This window comes from Equus caballus, chromosome 17 (genome assembly GCF_041296265.1).
Source record: "Equus caballus isolate H_3958 breed thoroughbred chromosome 17, TB-T2T, whole genome shotgun sequence".
In the NCBI taxonomy this organism is placed as follows: Eukaryota; Metazoa; Chordata; class Mammalia; order Perissodactyla; family Equidae; genus Equus; species Equus caballus.
In genome coordinates, this window is record NC_091700.1 from 38,534,535 (window position 1) to 38,544,131 (window position 9,597).

Consider the following 9,597-nt stretch of genomic DNA (forward strand, 5'->3'; position numbering starts at 1 on the left):
TAGAAGGGATAGGCATATAAGTGAGACTTCTCTGAGTACATCCTTTTACAGAGTTTTTGTTTGTGATCCTTGCAAATGTTTTACATATTTTTAAAAAAGCAAACCCTAAAATTAAAAACAGACTGAAACAAATTAATCAAACTATGTATCAAATGGGTAAGATAACCACACAGAGACAAGAATTTTGAATGAATTTTTTAACACAATGCTCTGATTATATATCTTACTCCTACATATTCTAAGGACAAAAATAATTTTGAAGACATCTTAAACTGCACGCTGTACTTCTATTTTGAGTTGTAATCATAGCATTTTTGAGAGTACTTTGTGTATATTGTAGAATAAAGCAAATAAATACTTTGAAATTATTAGAACCAAGATGTTTAGTGTAAGAAAAACAGTGTACAAATATGAAATTATAGAAGTTAAGAAAAAATGTAATGTTAATATCTGAACTGACCTGTGCATCAAAGGACACAATCAACAGGTGAAAAAGCAACTTAGAGAATGGAAAAAAATATTTGCAAATCACATCTCTGATATAGGATTAATATCCTGATATATAAAGAACTCCTACAACTCAATAATAATTTTCAAAAAACAGATAATCTGATCAAAAAATGGGCAAAGGAGGGGCTGGCCCTGTGGCCGAGTGGTTGGGTTCACGCGCTCCGCTGCAGGCGGCCCAGTGTTTCGTTGGTTCAAATCCTGGGCGCGGACATGGCACTGCTCATCAGACCACGCTGAGGCGGCGTCCCACATGCCACAACTAGAAGAACCCACAACAAAGAATACACAACTATGTACCGGGGGGCTTTGGGGAGAAAAAGGAAAAAATAAAATCTTAAAAAAAAAAAAAGAAATGGGCAAAGGACTTGAACAGACATTTCTCCAAAGAAAATATACAAATGGCCAACAAGCATGGGAAAAGATGTTCAACATCACTAATCATTAGGAGTATACAAATCAAAACCACATTGAGATATGACTTCACACCCATTAGGATGGCTACTATTTTTTTAAAAAAACACAAAAATAGCAAGTGTTGGTGAGGATGCGAAGAAATCAGAACCCTGTGCACACTGTTGATGGGAATGTAAAATGGTGCAACTGCTGTGGAAAACAGTGTGGCAGCTCCTCAAAAAATTGAACATAGGATTACCATATGATCCAGTGTTGTCATTTCTGAGTATATACTCAAAAGGATTAAAATCAAGGCCTTAAAGAGATATTTGTACACCCATGTTCATAGCAGCATCATTCACAATGGCCAAGAGGTGGAAGCAATCCAGATATCCATCAGCTGATAAATGGATAAACAAAACGTGGTATATACGTACATTGGAATATTATTCTGCCTTAAAAAAGAAGGAAATTCTGACACTTGCTACAACATGGATGAACCTTGAAGACATTATGTTAAGTGAAATAAGCCAGTAACAAAAAGACAAATAATGTATGATTACACTTATATGAGATACCTAGAGTAGGGAAATTCCTTAGAGACATAAAGTAGAATGGTAGTTGCCAGGGGCTGGGGCAAGGGTACAACGAGGAGTTGTTGTTTAATGGGTTTAAGAGTTTCAATTTTGCAAGATGAAAAAGTTCTGCAGATTGTTTGTACAACAATGTGAATACATTTTACATTACTGAACTGTACAGTCGAAAATGATTAAGATGGTAAATTTTGTTATAGATATTTTACCACAATTTTTAAAAATCTGAATCAAAACAGCAGTATGAGCTCCCGATTTTTAAAAATATATTTCTTAGTGCTGTCCTTTGAAAGGACCAGAAGCAATGGCATCCTTAGTCTTGGTTTCTCATGCCATTTCCCACCAAAAGGACCAGAACTCCTTAGACAAATGCCTGATTTCAGCCCTGGGCAGAGAAATACAAGATGAGCCCAGGACATCTTAATGCACCAAAAAGCAGGAAAGCTCTGAAAGACTAATGGGGATGTGCCAAAAGGACACAAGAGCCAGGGTGAAGAGGCTCCCACTGGACAGATCCAAACAATCCGGACATCAAAAGGAATAACTGATTGTAAAATATTAAATTTTTAAAACTCGATGAGTTCATGGAGACAGAAATTATTACACCAACACCCTACTCTAATATTTGATAATTAAAGGGGAAGAATTAAGCATTCATCCTACCTTTTTGTAAGGAACTGTAGTTCATCGCCAGTGGATGAGGGGAAGCTCTACGGAAGAATGCAGTTAATACATGTGGAAAGAATAATAGAAAGAGAAAATCACCATTTTGCTACCTCCAATAAACTTGTTGATTCAGGCAAAGATTATATATGGAATCTAAAACCATTAGGTAAAGTGTTGTAGAGAAACAAGATATTCACACAGTGCCAATGTATCACCCATAGATTACTTACTAATTACAAAGGGAAACATTATCAAGAACTGTGAAGGGTCTGAGAAAGCCCTATCTGCAAACTGACCAGGTAGCCAGCCAGTCTCTTGGATATCTTCAAAAGACACAGGACTTCTGGCTTCATGAGAACTTATTCCTCACTGTGTATCAGCATTTTTGTGTTGGTTCCTCAAAACCCACAGGGCAAAGCAAAGAGGGCCAGGTGACACCTGCACACCATGGGTTGTATAACAATGAAAGAACCCTGAACTTAGGGAACCCTAATCTTTTATACTGGACAGTAAGCATGCCTGCCCTTGGCTGCAGAGACTGACACTATGTCTACCTTCCAAGGCTGTTTGCTATCCAAACTTCCTCGAAAACATAGTCCAGTGGGAAAAAAGGGCATTCAGTGCCTTGCTCACAAGTTGTCCAGAAAAACGAGAGACCTGTGGAGAACTGTCTCTCCATACATACACAAAGTGGAGAGGTCTGGCCATTGCCACCTTAATCAAGTGTTCAAACTTAGCATCACTAATGATGGGACACCTGTGCCTCCTGATGGGCTGCAACACAGAGCACACAGGCTCCCTATGAGTCTTCACACGGAATTGAATCAAATCTTTAAACATAACGTCCCGGTTACAAGACTTACCAGGAAGAGAGGGACAAGTTACCACCACCAGGAAGTAATCAGACAAATCTACATTTGACAAAGACAACTGGTCCAGTCAATTTAAAAAATCAATGTCGTTTTCTAAAAAAGGATACGTGGAGGGAGAATCTAGTATAAAAGAAGACATAACCAAATACAATGCATGAATCTTGATTGGATTCTGAAGCAGAAAAAAGACACTTTGGGGACAACTGGGGAAATTCGAATGTGGACTGGATATTAGATTATTTTAAGGAATTGTTTTCTTAGGTGATAATATGGGTTTTGCAGCTGAATGTCCTTATTCTTAGAAAATACATTTTGAAGAGTTATGTATATCTGCAACATATATTCAAGTTGTTCAGCAACACACCCACTCACTCAGACATTAGATTGAACTACAGGAAATTTTTCCTATTCAACCATTTTCTATTACAATTTCATATGGTTTAACCTAATAAATAAACAAAACAAATATAGCAAATGTTAACAGTTGTTGAATATGGTGGTTGATATACAAGTGTTATTGTACTATTGTTTTGACTTTTCTGATTATTTGAAAATTTTACTAATAAAATTTTGAAAAAACAAAATAAGAAAAGAGATAGTTTAACATAAAAACTCACTGAGGAAGTCAATCCTGCCATTGCCATTTAGTAGCTATGTGACAGCCATGATGCCAAGAGAAGGTTCTTGGGGAGGGGAAGGGAACTGGGAAGGCTTGATTCTATCCACATCCTCCTTGGGGACCCCACCCACGCAGCCCCAATAAGCATAACCCTACTTAAGAACAGGGTAATTTAGCACAAGTTTCCTAAGTACTAGATTTTTGCTCCTAAGGCCCACCCACCAGATGCTACGTGACCCAGGCGAGTTACTTAATTTCTCCAAGGACTTATTATTCAGTAGATCTGAAGGATGAAGAGGAAAGAGGAGTTTAGGATGACTTCCAGATTTCTGGCCAGAGTGACACCTCAGGAAGAGGAGGCGTAAGCATCCCTGGGTGGTTGGGAGCTATTTCAGGCCAAAGGACTCAAAGAGGAAAGAGACCTTCTCTTTAGAAGTGATTTGGGTACTGTCTAATTTTAACGAAATGGGATTTCTTTCTGTACCCCAAGCTGACGAAGAGGAATACAGCAATTATGTCTGTTTTCCAAATGTTCTATAACAAGCACATACTGCTTTACTTTTAAAGAAAAATTATAAAGTAGTTCTGGTATAAAGCTCAGAAACAGCAAAAGCTGACACAAGATTTTGTATATTATGAGCCATATTTTTAATTGAGCGATTATATGATTATGAGCTAAATAGTAAGCTTTCAAGTTCATGCATTTGAACTTAGGAAATAAATTTACATCAATCAATGAATAATAAGAAGATGCAGCTTGGTGTGTTTTGGCAGCAGCTGAGGGAGAAACTGACAACAGCAATAACTGCATGCTCAGGGCACCCACACTGGCAGCAGAGGTGGCATCCGGAGAAGAGGTGGGCAGTGAGAGACAGCTCACGGTTGGAATGCCGGGAGACAGAAGACATGACAGGGCAGCTGGGGCTATGAGCCATGCAAGATCCCCAAGGAAGGAAGAAACATGGGTGGGGCAGGTTGGAGGTCCAGTAACACCACCAGGAGCAAATTCTACTAATAAGAGCCACACGATGGCTCACCAATTAGATTCCTAGGCATTAGTAATAGGTTACCCCTGACCCTCACCCTAACGCTGTAAGGCAGGATTGTTACGTTTGGTTTTTGTTTTGTCAAAGTTAAAAAAGAAAAGAAAGGCAAATAGTACAGGAAGATTTACAGCAAAAAGCAATTGTTCCTTGCTTTTTGCTTCCCAGCCTCAGACCCACTTTGCAAGTGCAAACCACTTTTACCTTCCTGGCTTTCCGTTGTCCTGCTGATGCTCTCCAATGGTGTATAGATAGACCATTGAGATGCTATTCATTTATTGACTCTTGCAATGCCAGGTCAAGATTCAGCTTACTTAGTATCACACCCACACACACAATAGTTACATCACTATTTTTAGTTCTATTGTTCACTTTTGAAACTTTCATTTCCTTAAACTTTTGTTTTTAGTTCTCTCAAACACAGACAGCATCTCTTGGCTCTCCATTTTGTGAGGAGGAGATTTGAGCTCCTACCTCTCCTAGACTCCCCTCCTCTACTTCTACCTCCAAACTTTTCATAAAGCTGAACTCTTAGATTTCCATGACTGAGAACATTTCCATTCCCTTCTGCAACCATAATTAAGTCTTCTATAATTGGTCCACAGGTTAGAGTCTGTTAGATCTAACAGACAGTGACCAATAAAGAGCACTAACACCAGGATGTTTATGAAAACTTTCCTTCACGGAGAGCAAGAATTGTGTTTTTCTGTAATCAGTGTCACAACCTGTGCTGCTCAGTTGCTCAAAATCTTGGTTAGTTTGATTTTTGATGCTTACCGTTTTCTTTTCTTATTGAATGAGGACAGCTGTGCCACCTTGTCTGTTCTATCTACTGCATTCTTTTTTCTCTTTCTTTTTGAAGTCCATTGACATCCTATTCTAACTTGATTCACAGTTGGATTTGGACTTTCTTAGAGTCTTTTTAAAAAAAATTTCTAGTTGCTTTTCTTCTTTTCATGCATTCTTTGCTTATAGTGTAGCTTCAAGTTCCTCCAACTCTATGTTATATGAAATTCTTTTCTTTCCTGAAGCCCTATTCTTGCTGCAATATGAACTGGTGGCTAAGTCACCCACACAGCTGACATTCTTGGTCACATCTGGTATTTCCTGAATCCCACATCTTCCTCATGTTACTTTGTTGTTTTACTGATGGAACACATGCTCAAATAAGTTCTTACGAAAAGGTGTATGGCAAGTAAGCTTTCTGAGTCTTTAACAATGTCTTTATTTTGCCCTCACAAGTCATTTGACTGGGTATAGGTTTCCCAGGTCAAAAATCATTTTTCCCCTGAATTTTGAAGCTGTTATACCACTACTTCTAGTGTAGCTATAAGAAATCTAACGCCGGTATGATTCTTGTTTCTTGTAGGAGTTGGTGTTCCCTCACCCCAGGAAAGCTCTTAGGTTCTTCTCTGTATAACTTGTTCGAAAGCTTCAAATGATGTGTGGTTTTTTCCCTTCCCCCTAATCAAAGTCCAGCAGGCCCTTTTTAATTGAAAGCTCCCATCTTTAGTTCTGTAAATTTTCATTGTATTGTTTCTTTGGTATCTTTCTCTCCTTAGTCTTCTCTGCTCTTTCTAGAATTCTTATTGGTCTCTTATTGAACCCCTCTGGATTGATCGTGTGTGTGTGTGCATGTTTATACTCTCATATTTTACACATTTTGCTCAAGGTTTTGGGAGATTTTCTCTACTTTATCTTACAATCTTCTATGGAATATTTCATTTGCAAAAGTTCCTCCCCATTTTATGATTCTTGCTTTTTATAGCATCATGTTCATGCTTAATAGATGTAATGTCATTTCACATCTCTTTAGTAATAAAGAATTAGTTTTGTAGGGTTTTTATTTGACCCTTCTTATATTCCCTGAATTCTACGTTTCCTCTGGGGTCAGTTTTTCTCTGTTTAGCTTTCTTCTTCATACTGTAGGCTTTTCTCAAATATTTGGGCATTCTCAGTTGTCTGGCTATTCTTAAGAATGAGACAGGAGAAAGACTGACTAGACACTCTAAGCACAGGAGTGGAACTTGCTGACTGGCGGGCTTCAATTTAGGGTAAACAGCCAGAGATCTGTTTGTTGTGCTGTGGCCCCTCAAATGCCAGAATGTAGATGGCTTCGTGCTGGGGTACCAGTGATGACTCTAGATGCCCAAGTGTTCTCAGAAAGATCCTTCAGTGTCTTTTAAAAAGTCCCTGTTGGTCATTTTTTGGTTGGCTGGTTGGTTTTGCTCTTTTCTGTGGTCAAACTACCTAGTTGCCGGGGTTCTTGGCACCAGAGTTGAGGAGTGGTGTGGAGGACGACCATTTCATACACAGACCTTCACTGTCTTCTGTCTCCCCTTCATCCAGGAACTTCTCTGAGTCCCCGACCTCTGCAAGGTTCTACCACATAGGGAGGCACCCTCATCTCCTGCGAGACTCTTCAAGCATATCCTGAGCTATAGCTTCTTCTACTCAGTGCTCTTCCATATACTCTGTCTTCCAGAAATTCATTGAAATCACTTATCCTCTTGTTCTCTAAACCCTTTTGGGTATGTACCTTTTATATCCCATTACTATAAGTATAAGTGAGTCTTAGAAGGGATAGGAAATAAATATGTATGCTCAAATCCCCAACATGAACCAGTAGCAAGGGTAGGTATTCTTCCCATTTTACACATGGAAAACAGAGGCTTATGTGATTAAGTGACTTGCCTAAGATCACGTAGCTAGAAAGGGAAGGGCCAGGATTAAACTTGTATTCTTTTGACTCTGCTAAACTACTTCTTTTTGTCCAAACCATGGCTCAGCTGGTATGACCTGGAAAAAAAAGAATTTACATAATACTATGAGTTTTAAATATGCTGTCACTTGTGCATAAAAATGATTCAGAAACTGCCCAGACTAAAAACTGTGCAACATCATTTTACAAGTTGCATACCTAGGATACAATGAGAAATCATCAAAGTCATAAAACAGCAATTTTATATTGGGTGGGTCAGGTTGGAGTGGACCAGAACTTGAGGAGAGAAAATTGGTAGGAAAGGCTGGATTATCATTTGGGTAACGGTGGCAAGGGCTTGGCACACTGAATGCTCTCAGCTCTATCAAATCTACTTTAGAAGTCACAATTGGGGAGCAATTGCCCCAAAGAGGTGGTGCAGACTCCAGAGCAGTGGCATGGATGGAAGAGACGTGTTGGGAAGACAGGGCACCCCATCCACTTGGAAGCCACTCTCTCATATACATTTAATAATTGTTAAGTGACTGCCATGTACAGACACTGCAATAGACTCTAGAGACACTTTCACCTTCAGCCAGGGTGATATCTGCAAAAGATGAAGATCTCTTTGTTTCTGGAGACTTCTAGAAATCAAAACCCTACAATATCTCATAGGAACACATCACATTCATAATGGTTTAAGATTTAAAGTATTAGAATTGTTCTAGTTCAACTGCAAAGGTAGTTTTGAGGGCTTTTGAATAGCTAGTCATTTATTCCACAAATCTTTATTGAGCTTCTAGTTAATGGCAGCCACTGGAGCTAGGACCTAGGGACACAATGGTGAAGAATACGAGATTATTTCTAATGTTTACCACTTAGCCACCAAAGACAATGCTGAGGCACCTAGTTTTCTCTTTCTCAGAGGCAGAGGCCAAGTTATCTTCTAAGTATGAAATGTAGAGATTGACTCTTGTTAGGGCCACAGAAAACTGGGGAGGTGGATGGTGAACATGCTATTAGCTGGTATTAGTTCACTGTGATATTAATTTAGATGCATGATATCCTGGCGAAGAACAGATCTTAACAGAAGATCTTTCTGCTCACAGTGTTTTTCTCGAATTTTCACCTTTCCTGTGGCTGTTTTGGTCTCATTCTGACACTGTAGGAAAATTCACCGTGAAATCTGGAACAAGTGAGCATGTACCCTCTGTCCTCAAAGGTTGGGACACAAGCCTGTGAACTTGGAAAGAGAACAAAGCTTTCTAGTATGATAAACAGAGAAAATGGAGATTAAAAAGTCTGGTTTCCTCTTTTTTGCATCAGCACATACCAGCTGTCAGATACCTCTGAATAATCTATTTCTTCTGTTCCTGAAAGGTAGATATTATTATTACAGCATTTCCAGAAGGAAGTATATTTTAATTTTCAATAAAAATGGCCACAAATGAAGTGGTAATGCAAAGAACAGAAGAGAAACTTTTACAGCTATAGTATTTGCATTTGTGACTTTTTCCAGTCTAATTCCACTTTCTCCACTGATCCCTGAAACCTCGCCAGCAGGCTGACACCCTGATAAACTCCAAAAGGAAGAAGGAAAACAGTCTGAAAGGCAGGGAGGGTGTGGTCGCTAGAGGGGTGATGGTGAACAAGAAGAAAAGTGCAGCTACTCCAGTGCATGCAGATAAGGCGTGAGGTTCAAGGGCAGAAAGGAAGCACACAGATTGCAGCGTGCCCACTTGGTACTGGTGACAGACTTCCAACGGAGGAGCCCCACCTTCGGGTTCTTTTGTTTAGGCCTGACTTCCAAACAAAGCAAGCTGGACGACCAGTCCTAACATCAAGCAGCAGAAAGCTTCCTTCCTTTGCGAAAATCTAGTAAAGGCATCTCTCTAAGCCCTCTTATTGCAAAAACGGCCTGCTTTCTCCTGAAGTTTCTGCTGTTAGAGAAGACTTGCAAAGGCTGTGATAGCAGAGTGCAAAGAGGTAGGCATTTAGGATAAAAACATGAGTGCACGTCCATCCAACCCCTCAGGGCTAATTCCCCTCCCTGAGCCTCAAATTCTTCACCTGTATAATGTGGTCGGGAGGTTGAATCAGAAAACAAAAGTGGTTCTAAATTTCTAAAAGACTTCTTTTCTCTATTTCCCTCTTTACCTCTTTCTTCCAATTAAAAAAGCTTAACCTGTAAAATCATAAT